Genomic DNA, 20522 nt, shown 5'->3' on the forward strand with positions numbered 1-20522 from the left:
GCTTGACCTGCTGAGTTACTCCAGCAATTTGTTTTTTTTGCTATAAATTAGTGAGATTATTTTAGGGATAAAAGCTGAAATTTGCTGACATTTGCAGTTTTAAATCTAACTGCAGGCCAATGAGGAAAGGAGGGAATCTGTAAAGAAATAAGATTGTTAGCTATACTCAGTGTAAGCTACCCTGTGTACAGTCTGAAGAAGGGTCTCGACCCGAAACGTCACCCATTCCTTCTCTCCCGAGATGCTGCCTGACCCGCTGAGTTACTCCAGCATCTTGTGTCTTCCGTGTTTTGTTACAGCAGTTTGTTTATCGAAAACGACATCCTTGTGGAACTGATAAGACACCACCAAACTATATGAAGTGCTTAATAAAAATCTGCTCTCACAGAATTTATAGGTCAAATTTTAATTTATTTTCTGCAGGCGTTTCATGATGCATGTGCAAATAATGTGGTTTTGCATTGCGGAAGATTGCGATATTGTGTTTAGGAATGCATCTGCTCCCGCTAGGAATGCTGGGATCACTTGCATACTGAGGAGTGATGCGTTCAGCTCAACATCCTTTCTTTCCAGAGATGCCCACGAACATGAAGAGGCAGAGAATAAAGCATTAGGAGGTAGCCCTGCCTTTGAATCTGCATCAAGGTCAGGGGTAGAACGTCAACCGTCCAACATGTGGAGGGTGCTGTCGAACTGCAACACACTCTTGAAGCAGGCAACATCATCTGGGATCGACACAAAATGCTGGAGTAACTCAGCGGGACAGGCAGCATCTCTGGATAGAAGGGACGGGTGACGTTTCAGGTCGACATCCTTCTGCTGATTGAGAGTCAGAGGATAGGGAGTCACAGAGACGTGGAAGGGTAAGGTGTGAAAAACGAGACATCAAAGGGGATGGAGACCAAGGAAGATGTAGAATAGATCATTGATAGCTGGGGGAGGATGACAATGAGGCACATAAAGATAAAATTTAATCCATACCAGAGTCAGACAGCCTGCAAGGAGGTTACAAAACACTCAGTAGGTCAAGCGGCATCTGTGGGAAGAGAACTAGTTAACATTTCACATCTGAGACCCTTCATCAGAACTGTGACAGGAGAATAAAACATGTTATAAGCCACCCCTGGGTTCCATCTTTATGGATGTCCATGCTGATATGAAAAAAATGCGCAAAACTCACAATGTGGCAACGGTGAATCCACAGTATTGGAATGTATGGCACTAAAGGACTGATATCATATAATCAGAGAGAGAGAGAGTGGGGAGAGAGAGAGAGTGAGAGAGGAGAGAGAGAGAGAGAGGAGAGAGGGAGCAGGAGGGAGAGAGAGAGAGAGAGAGGGGAAGAGAGATGGGAGAGAGAGAGAGAGAGAGAGAGAGAGAGAGAGAGAGAGAGAGAGAGAGAGAGAGAGAGGAGAGAGAGAGAGAGAGAGAGAGAGAGAGAGAGAGAGAGAGAGAGAGAGAGAGAGAGAGAGAGAGAGAGAGAGAGAGAGAGAGAGAGAGAGAGAGAGAGAGAGAGAGAGAGAGAGAGAGAGAGAGAGAGAGAGAGAGAGAGAGAGAGAGAGAGAGAGAGAGAGAGAGAGAGAGAGAGAGAGAGAGAGAGAGAGAGAGAGATTGCTCCTCAAGTTTTGGCTGCATTTCAGTCCTACGATCCTGGTGTTTGGGCTTGGGCTGGGAGTGGGGAGGGCCGGTCAGGAGGTGGGATTTCCTTGTCGGTTTGCTCCTGGGCCTGGCCAAGATGGCCATTCGGTGGGTCCAGGCAGCGGGCAGTCGATGGTCTTGCCAGAGTCGGCTGCCTCCCCCTCTTCCGGGCCTACGTCCGTGCGCGCGTGTCCCTAGAGAGGGAACACGCGGTGATCACGGGGACTATGGAGGCCTTCCGTGAACGCTGGTCACCACGGGGGGTTGAGAGCATTGTAAATAATGAAGGCAATGTTGTATTATAATGATTACCTGATGTTTTTGTAACCTCTGATTGTGGTTTTGATGTGATGTATCATGTGATTGTGCTGAATAAAGTCTTTGAAAGAAAAAAAAAAAAAAAAAGAAAAAAAAAAAGAGAGAGAGAGAGAGAGAGAGTGGGGAGAGAGTGAAGGGAGAGCGAGGGAGGGAGGGAGGAGAGAGAGGTAACTAGTTCTTGCTGTTAGTAGGAATGGATATATATGTGACATTTGAAAATAACATATCAGACTTATTTCCATCTCCATAAATGTGATGTTTGCAACCCACACATGTACACATCTTGGGGATGTGGGAGGAAACCCAGGCGTTCACGTGGAAAAAGTGAAAACTCCACACAGAAAGCAGCCCAGGTCAGGATGGAACCTGGGTCTCTGGTGCTGTGAGGCAGCAGCTCTACCCGCTGTGACACCGCACAGCGCCTCGGAATAGCAGTGCTTCATTTACCAGTGAAATATTCAATGAGCAGGAGCTTTGTCTTTTGTCGATCATAAGGTTCTGATATCCTTGACAGTTTAAATGACACTCCTTGCAGTTTCTCTGATGTGAAATGCTGGGGTATCACTTGCTCCGTGCCAGTGTTTTAACTGCGCAGAGCAGCACAAAGGGAAAAATGCACAATTGATGGCTCAAATGACAGACACAAGATGGATTGGACAATGCCCTGAAAAGAAAATGATTTTTTCCCCGATATGAATATGAGTGATGGGGTTGGAGAGGTTCCGAGCTAATACCTGTAGGCTATCACACAATCCCAGCTGCAGCCCGAGGATTGATTTGACTAAAATCAATATAGTGTTGACAGGTCCAAAACTATCTGTCATAGCAAAGAGATAATGGATGGACTGAGCGAATGAGTGGCCATGGAAGTCAGAAAGACACAGAAAGAACGGAACCATATCTTTCCCGTAATCATACTCCTAAATGAGAATGTTCACACTGGCCCTGTCCTCAGTCTGCCAGTGACGATGATAGCTGAGGGTGTACAAGCCCTTGTGAACAATATCCTCTGGCCAGCAGACATTCACTGTTGTGTGCGGCTTCAGAACAAAGACAGACGCAAGGTGCTGGAGTAACTCATAAGGTCATAAGTGATAGGAGCAGAATTAGGCCATTCAGCCCATCAAGTCTACTCCGCCATTCTAGATCATTGCTGATCTATCTCTTCCTGCTAACCCCATTCTCCTGCCTTCTCCCCATAACGCCTGACACTCAGCGGGTCAGGCAGCATCTCTGGAGAAAAGGAATAAGTGACATTCCCGGGTCGAGACCCTTCTTCAGAATGGTTTCAGGCCACTTGTGTGTGTCGGGAAGACAAAAGGCAGGTTGGTGTTTCCCAACAGGAATGTGATTTTGTGGCTTTGGACACGAGGTGAGGGAAACGGTTCACCTTCGAGGCCGGCGTGCATGCTTTTACATTTTGACAAAAAAATATTCATTAGCAATCTGGAGGCTTAGGGGGTATGACCTGTAAATGTATCAGGTGAGGCAAGGATTTGTGCGGGAATTAGGAAAATGCTGAATATTTGATTATTACAAGTAGATCTAGAGAAACCAAGGGTCTTGGAAAATTAATTGATATTTAATATCTTGTCATGACAGCCACCAGGTCAATTGCTAAACGTATATAAACTCCAGAGGGGACAGATTTAAAGCAGAGGTGAAAAAGAACAATTTGTCCATCAAGCTTCAAAGGTAAACGAACAGTGTAAAGCTATCAGGTTTTATAAAGATAGTTCACGATAAAATAGAGCAGACAATTTTGTCCTTATACAGTACAATCTCTTGCTTAAGCCTCAGACGGAACATTGTGTTCAGTTTTATCTCCTCTTTGATGGAGGCTTTAGAAAGGGTTTTGAATGGGAGCTTGAATATTAAAACACTTTGGTTAGCTGGGCTGGCTTCATAAGATGGCCTTCAATAGTTTAGAGAAGCATAAACCAAGGGGCAGTTTGGATCAAGGTTTATAAAATAATGAAGGTACGCGATTGTGTTCATGGAAATCAGTTACTTCAAGCTAGGAGATTAAAGAGTATTTGAAAACATAGACACTGTGTAAAGAGAAACCGCTAGAACATGCTAGACAAGTCAGCAGGTCAGGCAGTGTTTGTGGAAAAAGTAGCAGAGTTAACATTTCAGGACAAAGAACTGGGAAAGTGAGTAAACAAATTCATTTTCAGCTGCAGAGAGGAAGAAGGAATAGATAGGACAAAGGGAATATGTCTGATTACATGAGGTCAGTGTTATGCAGGTTTACTTTAGTTTAGTTTAGAGTTACAGGATGGACACAGACCCTTCGGCCGACTGAGTTACTATATCTATCAGATTCTTGCAGATACTTGCATAAACCATAATCCTATCTCAGCAATGGAACACCACAGACCACCTCTTGTTCTACCATGGACTGGTTTTCTAATTGTGATTTTGCACTAATGCACACTGGTTGCCTTTTCATTGTCTTGTATAATGTGTGTATAATTTATGTTCTCTGTTCTCTGGAATTTAGAAGGATGAGGGGGGATCTTATTGAAACGTATAAGATAATTAGGGGATTGGACACATTAGAGGCAGGAAACATGTTCCCAATGTTGGGGGAGTCCAGAACAAGGGGCCACAGTTTAAGAATAAGGGGTAGGCCATTTAGAACGGAGATGAGGAAGAACTTTTTCAGTCAGAGAGTGGTGAAGGTGTGGAATTCTCTGCCTCAGAAGGCAGTGGAGGCCAGTTCGTTGGATGCTTTCAAGAGAGAGCTGGATAGAGCTCTTAAGGATAGCGGAGTGAGGGGGTATGGGGAGAAGGCAGGAACGGGGTACTGATTGAGAGTGATCAGCCATGATCGCATTGAATGGCGGTGCTGGCTCGAAGGGCTGAATGGCCTACTCCTGCACCTATTGTCTATTGTCTATTGTCTATTGTCTATTGTCTTGTCTATGTGCCTGTGTTGCTGCTGCAAGCATGATTTTAATTGTACCTGTGTTAAAGTTCGTTTTCTCTCGACAGACGACAATGCAACAAAGTTAGTGGTAAAACAGTAAAGCCTTTATTACGCCAGGCAGGAGTGGGGAGATTCACACCCAAGCTCATCTCGTGTCCCACTCACCAAAACAAAGGACAAAACAGTGTAGTTATATCTTTCTCTTATCAGTGAATCGGGTGTCACCACTCACATCATGCCCATACAAGGTAGAGAAAGACATAAGACCATGTCCATATAAGGTATTAAGAAGTCATCAGTAGGTCAGTTTTTTTTAAAGTACGTGCTGCACTTCTCACTGTTAGACACAGCTTTATCCTTTCTCTCTCTGCTTAGCTAAACCATGCGCAACGAGCAAGAAGAAGCCGGCAACCATTTTGTGTATCTTTTTTCTTTTTTTAAATACTTAAACTCTTTCACCTGTACTTCAGCCTCCTTGTGCATATTGCAATAAACTCGACTTGACTCGCCGCTGTTTCATCTGCAAGGACTAGTTGTGTCCCTGGATGGTGGGAAGAGGTGGAAGAAGAGAATTGATGTCTCCAGTGACTGCATAGGAAAGTATTGCATGAAGGGGAATGATTAGTAGTGATGGAGGTGGGGAGCAGAGAATTATATCTGCAGAGCATTTTCCTTTTGGTTTTAGATTTTATTTTTCTCTTTCCTAATTCTTTGATCTAAAACATTAACTCTGTCTCTCTCTCCATGGATGCTGCCAGCATTTTCTGTTTTATCTACCTTATTGGAGACCCTTGGACTATCTTTAATTGGACTTTACTGGACTTTATCCTGCACTAAATGTTATTCCCTTTATCCTGTATCTGTACGCAGTGAATGGCTCCATTGTAATCAGGTACTGTCTTTCCGCTGACTGGTCAGCACGCAACAAAGCTTTCCACTGTACCTCAGTGTGCATGACAATAAACTAAACTAAACTAAACTAAACTTGAGTCAGAGGGTGGAGAATCTGTGGAATTCTTGCCACAGAAGGCTGTGGAGGCGGTCAGTAGATATATTTAAGGCAGAGATAAATAAATTCTTGACTGGTGCGGGTGTCAGATGTTATAGGGAGAAGGCAGGAGAATGGGGTTAGGAGGGAGAGATAGATCAGCCATGATTGAATGGTGGAGGAGACTTGATGGGCCGAATGGCCTAATTCTGTTCCTATCACTTATGATTTTATGATCTTTTGATATAAACTAAACTAAACTGAACTAAACTAAACAATTTCACATTTCCACCACTTGTCGGTTTTTGATCTTGACTCACTGTGACTGGCTTTGAGAAGGCAGGATTGAGTTTGGAAGTTGAGCAGTCCTTCCTTTCTTTGCCTGTCTGCCTCCATGGAGATGTTTAAGCTTTGGACACTGTGGGGAACGTATGGGCCGTGGTGTAGGGTGCATCAGGATTGTGGGACGGGCTGGACGGAGAAATGAGTCCTTGGCCATCAACCACTTCAAATGTTTGAATGTAATTCCTAAAGTCCACGGATTTTAAGGGAATTAAAAGAATAATAAGAGATTTGAAGGCAAGGTAAATAACCACCAACTACTCCTCACAAGAGTCCAACTAAATCCCAACTTATATATCAATATTCTGTTCCCTCGCCTTATATTTGAAGCATGTTTTGCTTCAGAACTATGATGATATACTTTGATAGAACCCTGCAGCAATGCATCAACAAGTTGGGAGAATTACTCTCCTATCTGTCTCATTTAATGTTCACTGACTTGCGAATAAACACATTGCCTCTTGCATTAGACTTTGGCTTCATGCTTTTCCATGACAATTTGCCTATTAAAAACTTGCTTCTTTGACCTCTGGACGTGGGAGATGCTATTTTGGTTAATGGTTTACCATTAATTGATGGTCCATGAGGAAAGGAAAATGACCCACAGTTCCAAGGACACAAGCCCTCTGTCCAGAACCCTGTCTGGTATCTCCCCAATAGCAGATCCTTAAAATGATGCCTCTTGCTCACACCACAAAGGCTTCAGATGCCAAAGGTTGTGCCTCAACCCTTTAACAAGTTATTTCTCCTGCAACTATTATTTGCCACAAGTGAGCAACGTTGCCATGGAGATTGACAGATTTTTGATCAGTAGGGAGTGCCAGGGGTTATGGAGCGAAGGCAGGAGAATGGGGTTGTGAGGGAAAGATAAATCAGCCATGATTGAATAGCAGAGTAGACTTGATGGGCCTAATGGACTAATTCTGCTCCTAGAACTTATGAACTTATGAACATCTGATTTCTCTGCACCAGCTCTTATCTCCACTTTTGACAAAACAGCAACCATCATTTATTTATCTCCTTTGATGCAGAAGACTCTCTTACCTGCAATATAGGAGCATTCTGACACTACATTTGAGACTGAGGAACTTAAAAATATAACAGCGCCATTGACAAAAAGGGATTGTCAAAGACTGAGAGAAATTGGATCATTTGGAATCCACATGTTGATTAACACATGGCCATTTGACAAGATGTATAATATGCCCAAAATTGACGCTTCCATATCATTATCAAAGAGGTTCAGCATTTCTCCATGACTCTCACCAACTATTGCAGATGCACCATTAAATGCTGTATGCTGTCGGGATGCACCACGGCATGGTGTGGCAACAGCTCTGCCCAAGGCCGCAAGAGATTGCAGAGCGATGTGGATGTAGCCCAGTCCATCACACGGACCACATTCCCCACCCCATTGACTCCATCTACACTTCACATTGACTTGGGAAAGCAGCCAAGATAATCGAGGACTTTTCCCACACCGGTTATTTCTCTTCTCCTCTCTCCTGTGGGGCAAATGATACAGAAGTTTGAAAGTACATACCTTCCAGTTTCACGAGCTTCTTCAACACTCAGAACCTCTGAATGGACCTCTTATAAGATAATGGTGATCTTCCAACCTACCTCATTGCGGACATTAGACTTTTTCTTTCATTGCAGACATTGGACTTTTTCTGTCATTGTGGACATTAGACTTGTTCTCTGTAACTAAAACATTTACCAAAAGTTTTTCACTTTATCTCCGTATACCTGAAAATCATGTACCATACCTATGCCAATACATTGTGGGCCGAAGGGCCTGTTCCTGTGCTGTTCTGTTCAATGTTCCATATTAAGGTCCGGGCTACATCAACATCCACGGCAGCACCCATCCACTTGTGTCCTACGTGTGGGCGTGCCTTCCGGACCCGGATTGGCATCACCAGTCACTTCCGGACCCACAGTCACCAATCCTCCAACTGAAAGTGAAGTCATGGTCATCTTCGAACCCGAAGGACGAACAACAACATTCCGGTTGTGGATCTTGGACAGGGGTAGTAGTGGGCCGAGTGGTGCAGGGGCCGGGAAGATGTGGAGGAGCGATCTCCTGAGGAAATGAGGTCCAGGTTTGGATGGATGGTGGCCAATGGTCTGATGTTTGGTTCAGAAGGATGTGTCTGAGAGATGGTCATTTGGCCTTTCTGAGAGAAGCCAGTATCTAACTTACTGTAGCCTCACTCTAGAGTTACCTACCCCCGGGGGTAGGTTAGAGTAAGTATAGGGAGCAGAAAAATCAGTGATCAACTACACCACTTTGGTGGTCGATGATGAATAAATCCAGAGAGGGTAAAAGGCAAGTGGAAAGGAAGTTTGGTCATTCTTGAGATAGGACTTATTTAAGTGCCCAGACTTAAATAAAGTCTCCTGGCCAAAGAAATAGACACAGACCTGGAGGTACAGGAAAAATAGGGTAGCATGGTGGTGCAGCGGTAGAGTTGCTATGTTACAACGCCAGAGACCAAGGTTCAATCCTGACTACGGGTGCTGTCTGTATGGAGTTTGTACGATCTCTCTGTGGCAGCGTTGGTTTTCTCCGGGTGCTCCAGTTTCCACCCACACTCCAAATATGTACAGGTTTGTAGGCTTGATAGAATTGTAAATTGTCCCTAGTGTGTAGGATAGTGCTAGTGTGTGGGGATCACTGGTCGGAGCAGACTCGGTGGGCCGAAGGACCTGTTTCCGGGCTGTATCTCTAAACTAAACAAAAAAAAAATAGCTTGGGCTTGGAACTCAATATGAGAGGGAGGTAGTGGGCCAAAGTTGGGCGCAGTGTTGAAAACTCATCATTTAAGATCAGGGAGGGAAAGAGCAAAAGGGATGGTGAAATCATTGCAAGGAACGGTGTGGGTATGTGAGGGAAATGAGGTCAGAGGAAAGAGAACGGGGAGAAAGGTCAGGAGGAGAACCTGAAGTTAAGAGCCTTTGGAGCTTGTGATCTTTAACGTGTGAAATTAGGTAAAGCACGGACCTCAGCTTGCAATGGAAACACTGCCTTAAGAAACAACAGACAGGTCGAACCCACCTGTGACCCTGGAATGAGGCCAGATTGTGAACTTCAGTTGGAAGTCATGTGGAATGGGAGGCCATTGCTAAAGAAAGAAATGTAGCTGTCAGAGTAGGTCTTGGCCAATTTCCTATTGAAGACGGGAAGTGGAAATCACTGTGGGTGAAAAATGGGAGATGTGCATTTGGGACAGGTTGCACATTGTCAGCCATTCGGCACAGGGATGCTGGCTAATGATTCAGCACAGCACAGGGGAGGAACAGAGCGAACTTTAATGGAACAACGTTTATTGGAAGGGAGACGCTGGAGGTTCTACTGGTATGAATAAGGTTTTTATATCTTAGTGGCAGTAATGGTCATACTGTTGTTGTTCGTCCTTCGGGTTCGAAGATGACCATGACTTCACTTTCAATCGAATTATTTCGACCGCTGATTGGGATCGCCGCCGGCCACGGAATGCTGGCCAAGCTTGCGCTTGACTAGGATTTAAGTGAGGGGGAGTTGCGCAGATCGTCGGCCTCACTCTCTCGTCCTGGCCTATCGGGTTCCAGCAGCAAGACATAGTGGAGATGGCTGGGGACAGGTCAGGATGCAGTGGATGGTCAGAAGTGTCCCACGTATCTCACTCTGCCCTGTTTGTGCTCCACGGCGCTTTGCTGGGATCGTCTCTCTGCCCGTTGAACCTTCTGGTGGTTTCCTCCGCGCAATCCGCCGAACCCAGGCTTCACGTGCTAGGTAGACAAGCCCCTAACCCAGGCTTCATGTGCTAGGTAGACAAGCCCCTAACCCAGGCTTCACATGCTAGGTAGACAAGCCCCCTAACCCAGGCTTCATGTGCTAGGTAGCGCAGCGGTAGAGTTGCTGCTTTACAGCGAATGCAGCGCCGGAGACTCAGGTTCGATCCTGACTACGGGTGCTATCTGTACGGAGTTTGTACGTTCTCCCCGTGACCTGCGTGGGTTTTCTCCGAGATCTTCGGTTTCCTCCCGCACTCCAAAGACGTGCAGGTATGTAGGTTAATTGGCTGGGTAAATGTAAAAATTGTCCCTAGTGGGTATAGGATAGTGTTAATGTACGGGGATCGCTGGGCGGCACGGACTTGGTGGGCCGAAAAGGTCTGTTTCCGGCTGTATATATATGATATGATATGATGTAGGGACATAGGGATTGGCCAGGTAATAGAACCCTCGGATTGGGTTACGGTCACGGGGTGAGGAACCGCGGGGTATTTAAATGCTTGGCGCCAATCGTTAGATTAGAGATTAGATTAGTGAGTGAAGTTAGTGTTTGTCCAGAAAGAAGTCTGTTGCGTTTGTTACGGGTTTTATACCAATAAAGGATTTGGATAATACCACTCGTCTGGACTCACTACATTGGTGACCTCGAACGTAGGAAGAAAGCAGCAGCATGTCGCAGGCGGGAGCGAGCGCGGGCGAAATCCATCTACCGCCGTTCTGGGCCCATCAGCCGCACCTGTGGTTTGTGCAGGCAGAATCACAGTTCCATCTTAAAAAGGTGGAGGAAGACCAGGAGAAGTATCACCACCTGGTGAGCTGTCTGCAGGCGGAGGTGGCTGCGCGGGTCAGCCGATACCTGACCAGTCCACCCCAAACGAACCAGTACGTGGGGCTCAAGAAGCTCCTGCTGCGGACCTTCGGCTGGGCCCAGAACCAGCGGGCTCTGAAGCTCCTCCATTTGCCAGACCTGGGGCAGCGGCTGCCGTCGGAGCTGATGTCCGAGATGCTGGCTTTGGCGGGCGACCATCAGCCGTGCATGATTTTCGAAGCGGCCTTCCGGGAGAAGCTACCTGGGGACGTCAGGTTGGTGTTGGCAGACGTCCCTTTTGAAGATCCGGTAGCGTTCGCCGAGAAGGCCGACACGCTCGTGAGGGAACGCAACGCCCGAGACGGCTCCGTTAACCGGGTCTCGAGGCCCAGCGGCAGTCGGGGGTGCGGCCGGGAGAGCGACGCATCGGCCGCTATTGCACAGCCGGCCCACCAAGAGAGGGCGGCGGCGCCTGTTCATTGGCAGCGGGCTCGACCAACAGAGCCGGATAGGCGTGGCTGGTGCTCTTTCCATCGGCGGTGGGGCAGCGAGGCACGAAGCTGTAGATCCCCGTGTTCGTTTCCGGGAAACGCCTGGGCCGATCGACTGTAGAGGCAGTCTCGGTTGGCCGTAACCACCGCCTCTACGCTACGGATCAGAGTACCGGGATCGTTTTCCTAGTGGATACGGGAGCGGTCGTAAGTATTGTGCCCCCCTATGACTGTGAAGTTCGAGTGGAGGAAAAGGGCCCGCCCCTAATTGCAGTGAATGGTAGCACCATCCGTACATACGGTAAAAGGACCATGTCCCTGTCCTTCGAGTCCAGGACTTACCGTTGGGAATTCATCGTTGCGGATGTGGGCCAGGCCATATTGGGGGCAGATTTCCTATGGGCGTTTTCCTTGGTCGCAGACGTCCGAGGGAGGGGCCTACAACCCTCGGCTGATGTACGGCCTCGGGATACTGGGCCAGAGGCTTCTACAAGCGCCGCCCCACCCAGCCTAGTCATCCAGTCCATTACCACGGCTCCCGGTCAGTTCGATGCGGTCCTGGCCGACTTCCCGCAGCTCCTCGTCCAGCGTTTTGATTCACCTTCGGAGAAGCATGGGGTCATCCATTTCATTCCAACCGAAGGGCCGCCGGTTTTTGCCCGGGCACGGCGCCTCCCACCCGACAAGCTGGCCAGGGCGCGAGAGGAGTTCCTAAACTTGGAGAGGTTGGGAATTATTCGGCCTTCGAGTAGTCCGTGGGCCTCCCCCTGGCACATGGTTTCCAAAGCATCTGGGGGGTGGAGACCATGTGGTGACTTCCGTCGACTCAACGCGGCAACACGGCCGGACCGCTATCCGATTCCACACATTCAGGACTTTTCAGCTAGCCTGGAGGGGGCGACAATATTTTCAAAAATTGATTTGGTGCGGGGATACCATCAGATCCCGGTCCACCCGCCGGACATTCCGAAAACAGCGACCATCACCCCGTTCGGACTGTTTGAGTGGTTGCGTATGCCTTTCGGCCTTAAAAATGCAGCTCAGGCATTCCAGCGTCTGATGGACCGGGTGGGTCGAGGGTTGCCGTTTGTCTTTATTTATCTAGACGATATTTTGATTGCCAGCCGTTCGGTCCAGGAGCACTTGGTCCACCTCCGCACGGTGTTCCAGAGGCTGCAAGACCATGGCCTGATTCTCCATCCGGACAAGTGCCAATTCGGCCTGTCCGCGGTGGATTTTTTGGGTCACCGGGTTACTCCGGCCGGTGCCACTCCTTTACCAGCTAAGGTGGACGCGGTCCGCTCTTTCCCCCGCCCGACTACCATCAAGGGCTTGCAGGAATTCGTGGGCATGGTCAATTTTTATCATCGGTTCGTGCCTGCAGCAGCTCGGGTTATGCGTCCCCTTTTTCAATGTCTCGCAGGTAACCCCGCGGAGTTGGTATGGTCCGTAGCTGCGGAGACGGCTTTTGTTGCGGTCAAACAGGCCCTCGCCAATGCCACCATGCTGGTGCACCCGCGCTCCTCCGCCCCCACAGCTCTGACGGTGGACGCCTCAGACGTGGCGGTGGGTGGGGTTTTGGAGCAGCAGGTTGACGGTGAATGGCAGCCTCTTGCGTTTTTCAGCAGGCAGCTCTCTCGAGCAGAGCTCAAGTACAGTGCGTTCGATAGGGAGCTCCTGGCCCTTTATTTGGCAGTCCGCCACTTCCGTTATTTTTTAGAAGGCCGTTCTTTCGTGGCCTACACGGTTCACAAACCTTTGACAATCGCTTTTGCTAAGGTTTCTGATCCGTGGTCGGCTCGCCAGCAGCGGCACCTAACCCTCATTTCGGAGTTTACGACCGATGTCCGTCATATTGCGGGTAGGCTGAATGCCGTTGCTGATGCACTGTCCCGGCCGGCCATTCCCTCCGTAGCCGTGGTTGGTAAACATGTGGATTTCCAGGAGCTAGCGGAGGCTCAGCGCCTGGAAGGAACTGCCGCGGTGTACGCCTCCACAACCTCGGGACTGCGTTTAGAGCAGGTGGCGTGTGGCCCCACAGGTACCAAGTTGTGGTGCGACGTTACTCTCCCACGCCCTCGCCCGGTGGTGCCTGCCGCTCTGCGGCGTAAGGTTTTTGAGGCCATTCATGGCCTGGCACATCCGTCCATCAGGGCGACTTCAGCCATGGTGGCCGACCGGTTTGTCTGGCATGGCCTGCGAAAGCAGGTGGCAGCCTGGGCACGGGCCTGCATTCCGTGCCAGACCTCCAAAGTCCATCGTCATGTCCAGCCCCCACACCAGAGATTCGAGGTTCCCCCCGCCCGTTTTTTCCACATCCATGTGGATTTGGTGGGTCCATTGCCCTATTCTAGGGGTTACACTCATCTACTGACGGTGGTTGATCGGTTCACTCGTTGGCCGGAGGCGCTCCCGTTGTCGGACACCTCGGCGGCCTCCTGTGCACGGGCCCTGGCGTTGCATTGGGTGGCTCGTTTCGGGGTCCCGGCTATCATCACTACAGATCGGGGAGCCCAGTTCACCTCGTCTCTCTGGGCCGCGCTGGCGCAGCTGTATGGTGCTCGATTACAGCAGACCACCGCCTATCATCCCCAAGCCAACGGGATGGTTGAGCGTTTCCATCGGCAGCTGAAGGCGTCCCTCTGTGCTCGCCTGACTGGCTACGATTGGGCTGACCAGCTGCCTTGGGTCCTCCTCGGCATCCGTACGGCCCCGCGGGCTGAGCTGGGCACATCTTCGGCCGAGCTCGTCTACGGTTCGCCCCTGCGGGTGCCGGGCGACATTCTCCCTTCCACTCCCGCCTTGCCGCCATCCGTCACGTCAGTCTTGGGCTCCCTCCGGGAACGGGTGGGTTCTCTGGCTCCAGTCCCCACCTCTAGTCACGGAAGCACAGCAGTTCACGTTCCTTCGGAATTGCGGAGCTGTGATTTCGTGTTTCTTCGGAAAGATTGCCACCGCCCCCCTCTCCAGCCGGTTTACCAGGGCCCGTTCCAGGTGCTCAAAAGAGGGACTGTAACCTTCACCTTGCAGGTAGGAAATCGTCAGGAGCTGGTTTCAGTGTCCCGTCTCAAGCCGGCCCATTTAGACCAGGACCTCCCCGTGTCGGTGGCTCAGCCGCCGCGCCGGGGCCGGCCTGTGGCTGCTCGACTGGTCCCGTCAGCGGCGCCCAGTTTACCACCTCTTGGGCCTCCGCCGCCTATGGTTGGTCCCGGGCTGCCGTTGTTCATCAAGTGCCCCCCGTCACCTGCACCCTCCGCTCCAGTGGACCCCCCATCGCCTCCAGCGGCGGCGTCCCCCCCGCCTCCTGTCACGCTGGGGGTATCGGTTTCCCCCATCCGTACATGTTCTGGGCGGGAGGTTCGGCCGCCCGTGAGGTATGGTTTCGAGGGTTCTGGGGGGGGGTCATGTAGGGACATAGGGATTGGCCAGGTAATAGAACCCTCGGATTGGATTACGGTCACGGGGTGAGGAAGCGCGGGGTATTTAAATGCTTGGCGCCAAACGTTAGATTAGAGATTAGATTAGTGAGTGAAGTTAGTGTTTGTCCAGAAAGAAGTCTGTTGCGTTTGTTACGGGTTTTATACCAATAAAGGATTTGGATAATACCACTCGTCTGGACTCACTACAATGATATGATAAGCCGCTGGAACCAGCGACTTGCCGACTGTACATGTGGCATGCACACAAGACAGTGGAGACATCGTGGGGGCGGGGGTAGTGCTGCGGCTGATCCCACGGCTTGGGGGGACGGTGGAGACCGGGGCGGTTCTCTCCGAGCGGTGGTCCGTAGCCCCACGGGCGGGGAGGGGAGCGCCGTCCGCCGGCTGCTGCTGCTCCTTAGGCCCCGGGTACGGGCCCCAGGCCGCCGGCTGCTGCTGCTCCTTAGGCCCCGGGTACGGGCCCCAGGCCGCCAGCTCCAGTCTCCCCGGGGCGCCGGCGAGGCTTCTGTCCCGGCCCGGGAGACCCGGCCTCCAGTGGCCTCCAACCCGGCCGTGCTGCCCCCGGGAGGCAGGGTCGTCCTGGCCCTGGCGCTGCCCGCCCGCGTGAACGAGGGGTGGTGGCCGTGGCAGCGCAGCGGGGTGAAGGCGGCGGTAAGATGGCGGCACCCACTCCATGGCCGACTCCGCCGCCGCTCGCTAACCGGACCGGACGCTCGCTTCCCTCTCCCTTCCTCGGGCTCCCGGTCTCCGGCTCCTCGACCAAGCGGGGCGGTCCCGCGAACCCGGGGAGCTGCGAACGACCGGGACCGGGACCGGGGGCTACGCAGCCCACAATAGTCTCGCCACACCACGCTGTGGTGCTACTCCTGTTCATACTATGAGGTAGCTGGCAACCCAGGGGTATAAACATCACATTTTCCAATTCCGATACCTCCTCTATCCCTTCTCCATATGTTGTGCCTTCACCTCTCCCAGTGCATTTCTCCCACTATCCCACCCCAATTATTCTGCTCCTTTCCCTTCCTTTGTACGCTTGTCTCCTATCCCCATATTCCTCATTTCTCTTTTATCCTCCCTTATCTCCAAACCCCTCTCCTCCTCCTCCACCCCTTTCCCTCTATATCCCTCCCTCTGACTTTACAATTCACCGCCTCTTCTCTCCTCATCTGACACTTTGTCACCTTTGCACATCTAGCCGTTGTCACTTACTCCATCCAGCTGCCCATTAACCCCCCCCACCCCCCCTCACCTGTATCCACCTATCACTTGCCGGGCTTCCAACTCTCCTTTCCAGCTTTCTCTCCCCTACCATCAGTCTTAAGAAGGGTCCCAACCTGAAATGTCGTCTGTCCATTTCCTCCACATTGACCGCCTGACCCGCTGAGTTGCTCCGGCACTCTGTGTTTTACTCAGAATTCCAGCATCTGCAGTTCCTTGTGTCTGCGGGCCTTTGCATCAGTTGAGCTAAGGTGGGTCTGAAGTTGACTGTTGTGGAGCTGATGTGTTTGCAGTGAAGGGAATGCAGAGGTTGGAAGCCCTGCTCAAAGCGTGATAGACGTGCATGTTGCAAACCATCGACAGTACCTCAAGTAGAAACCGATGAAGTGTCCCATTAACTCCTTCAAGATTCTACCACTCACCTACATATTATACATTTACAGTGACCAATTAACCAGCCGATCCACGTCTCCAGAACGTGAAAGGAAATCAGAGCAATCAAGGAAAACCCACCGAGGTCAAAGAACGAATGTACAAACTTCACAAAGACAGCAGCAAAGGTCAGGATTGAACTTAGATTGCTCAAACCTTCAGGCAACTGTGCTACTAACTGTCCTACTAACTGTCCTTGTTCAGTAGCTCAGCCTAAGGAGTTGGCAGGAGAGGGATGGGTGGGAGCCTGTGGTGAGCCTTGTGGAGTACTTGGACTGACGGTGAGGATTTCAGCCATCGCAATGCACCCTTTCCATGTTTAAGAATAGGTTAAAGTCTTAGGGGCGATTGTCGATTGTGTTTGCTCATTACTTATTGAGAGCAGCGCAGACACAAAATTGCATTAATTGTGCAAGACAAAAGCAGCGGAGCAAACAGAAATAAAGGTTAATGCTGTCCTGGAGGAAGCTGAATCATCTCGACACGAGGCACTGCTTCACACCAGAAGAAAATCTCAAGCTGGAGTTTCCAGCGTGTGATTTCTCAGGCTGAAGATAATTACAATAAACACATCCTTTGCCAAGCATCCGCTCTGTTTACAATCTTCACAGGTGAATTCAGGTGGCTCAAATAGAGTTTTGATTAGAAATTGTTATGATCTCTGTTTTCTGCCTCTGCAGTTTTAAAAAAAATTTGCGTGGAACAATTGATGCAGTTTGCATGTAAGTGCCATTTATCAACTAACATCCAGGCGAGATAACTAATGACATAGAAAATATGTTGGCTGTGAAATGAATACAAAATGTATGCTGAAATCTTTGAGCTGTAATTGCTTCTCCCAGAAGGTTGGGAGACTTCAGTAACTTGCACTTGGCAATATCGCTGAACTTCCAAACCAGTGGAGGTATGTAGAACAAAAGCTATGGAGCTGGACTGGGTGGTCAAACATTGTGCTCAAATCTGTCAATTGTCCCTGGTGTGTAGGGCGCGGATGAGAAAATGGAATGACATAGAACTTGTGTGGGTACAAAATGCTGGAGTAACTCAGCGGGGCAGGCAGCATCCCTGGAGAAAACGAAAACCTGGTGAGGTTTTGGGTCAATAGAACTTGTGTGAATGGGTGATCGATGGTTAGTGTGGACTCCGAAGAAGGGTCTGAAGAAGGGTCTCGACCCGAAACGTCACCCATTCCTTCTCTCCTGAGATGCTGCCTGACCTGCTGAGTTACTCCAGCATTTTGTGAATAAATACCTTCGATTTGTACCAGCATCTGCAGTTATTTTCTAATACGTTAGTGTGGACTCGGCGGGACGAATGGCCTGACTCCATACTGTATCTTTAGATTTTAGATTTAGAGATAGAGCGCAGAAACAGGCCCTTCAGCCCACCGGGTCCGTGCCGCCCAGCGATCCCCGCACACCAACACTAGTCCTACACCCACTAGGGACAATTTTTACATTTACCCAGCCAATTAACCTACATACCTGTACGTCTTTGGAATGTGGGAGGAAACCAAAGATCTCGGAGAAAACCCACGCAGGTCACGGGGAGAACGTACAAACTCCGTACAGACGGCGCCCGTAGTCAGGATCGAACCTGAGTTTCCGGCGCTGCATTCGCTGTAAGGCAGCAACTCTACTGCTGCGCCACCGTGCCGCCCAAAAAGTATATTCCATTACAAAGTGGAAATCCAGTGAAAGAGCGTTTACCACAACTGATTCTCTGAGAACATTTCATGAATTTAAAAACCCTCACCACTTATAAAATTTGTTGGTTCCAGTTGGCGAATTAAAATTTCTCAAAATTCTCTTTATGACTGCATCTCTTTTACACAAACATTCCACACAATCTAATGGTGTCAATCATGGATGGTCTCACCTCTCTCTCTGGCTTGTTTTTGGTCATTCTCTGGTGTTTTGTTCAGACTGTGCATGAGAATCTATATTGTATAAGGATGCTATTAGCTGGTATAGTTAATTAGTGATATTGATATTTTGTTGTAGATGGTTACTTTTGTTGTTTTAGCTAATAGAAAATGAATGCCTATTTTAAGTAGTAAGCAGTGAAATGGATGCTGGTTTGAAGAAACAGTGTTATCAGTGGGAAAATAATATGTTTATTCGGTTAAGAGTGATTGGAAACAGACAGGTGCTAAAGGCTTTAGTTCTTGAATGGGTGCTTTGTTTTGTAGTATCAGCTTGGATGTTGCTGTGGTCAGAAGCAGGTAGAAGCAGGTTGTGCAGCTGCAGAATGGTACGTAGAGTGAGATAAGAGTTTTTCTTTAGCGTAGGAAAATAACTGCAGATGCTGGTACGTCTTTCCAGGTGAGACAGAGGTTCACCTGCACCTCCTCCAACCTCATCTATTGTATCCGCTGCTCAAGATGTCAACTTCTTTACATCGGCGAAACCAAACGCAGGCTCGGCGATCGTTTCTCTCAACACCTTCGCTCAGTCCGCCTTAACCAACCTGATCTCCCGGTGGCTGAGCACTTCAACTCCCTCTCCCCCTCCCAGTCTGACCTTTCTGTCATGGGCCTCCTCCAGTGCCATAGTGAGGCTCACCGGAAATTGGAGGAACAGCACCTCATATTTCGCTTGGGCAACTTGCAGCCCAGCGGTATGAACATTAACTTCTCCAACTTTAGATAGTTCCTCAGTCCCTCTCTTCCCCCCCCCTTCCCAGTTCTCCCTCTATCTTCCTGTCTCCACCTATATCCTTCCTTTGTCCCCCCCTCCTGACATCAGTCTGAAGAAGGGTCTCGACCCGAAACATCACCCATTCCTTCTCTCCTGAGAAGCTACCTGACCTACTGAGTTACTCCAGCATTTTGTGAATAAATACCTGGGTTTTTCTTTGGTCAATAACAACTCCTTATATGGGCATGTGTGGAAGTAGGAAAAATTAGTTTCTAATCGTCCCTCGGTGATGCGTTTCCCTGGAAGCGGAATTGCAGTCTGAAGAAGGGTCTTGACCCAAAACATCACCCATTCCTTCGCTCCCGAGATGCTTAATGAGTTAAGTTTGTTTTCTCTGTATCCATGTAACCATGTGAATTGTATTTAGATTGTAATTGGCTGTTGATTTCCTATGTAACACCCCTTTTCCTTTCAGTATAAAAAGTAATCAATCATGGAAAATCTGTTCTCTCCCTAGTTGAGATCAAAGATACTAGAGGAACAAGATAGACCACTCGTTCCTAAAAACCGTAGTATGTCATGGCGCCATTTTTTAGTAGGCAGAACCTTTTAGAAACATTTGAAAAGAAAAATAACAAAAATCTGTGAATTGATAGATGAGATATATTCTGCATTTTAATGGTATCATCACACATACTGTTCCCCACAACACTGATTACACTGCGAGAGGCATAACGGACGGCGGGTTTTGCTTACTAAAATGCCGGACGTTACGCTCCTTTGCGTACTACACTTTAGTATAGGCGATTTCAACGGAGTGGTCCATCTTGTTCCTCTAGTACCTTTGGTTGAGATCTCTCTGGACCCTTGTATTGTATGTGGGGATATTCACGGGAGAACCCCACTGTGGAATAAAATCTGTTGTACTCATCCAGTATTCGGATGATTATTAAATCCAGACTGAAGGTAAAGAGCTGGGATTATCATGCAGAGACCATTGCACATCGAGCCCTCATTGGACGTGGTACTTGACAGAGGCTTGTTTTTGCTTCCACAGTTTACAGCACAGGAACATTGGGGCGTGATGAACAAGCGGCAGCTGGTCTTTTACCATGAATGGCTGAATGGTGGCACGGTGGCGCAGCGGTAGAGTTGCTGCCTTACAGCGAATGCAGCGCCGGAGACTCAGGTTCGATCCTGACTACGGGTGCCGTCTGTACGGAGTTTGTACGTTCTCCCCGTGACCTGCGTGGGTTTTCTCCGAGATCCTCGGTTTCCTCCCACACTCCAAAGACGTACAGGTATGTAGGTTAATTGACTGGGTAAATGTAAAAATTGTCCCTAGTGGGTGTAGGATAGTGTTAATGTGCGGGGATCGCTGGGCTGCGCGTACTCAGTGGGCCGAAGGGCCTGTTTCCGCACTGTATCTCTAAATCTAAAAAATCTGAAGATCAAGGAGCAAGGGGATGGAAATTAATGCTGCATTTCAAAAT

Source organism: Rhinoraja longicauda, chromosome 27 (assembly GCF_053455715.1).
Source record: "Rhinoraja longicauda isolate Sanriku21f chromosome 27, sRhiLon1.1, whole genome shotgun sequence".
Taxonomy (NCBI): domain Eukaryota; kingdom Metazoa; phylum Chordata; class Chondrichthyes; order Rajiformes; family Arhynchobatidae; genus Rhinoraja; species Rhinoraja longicauda.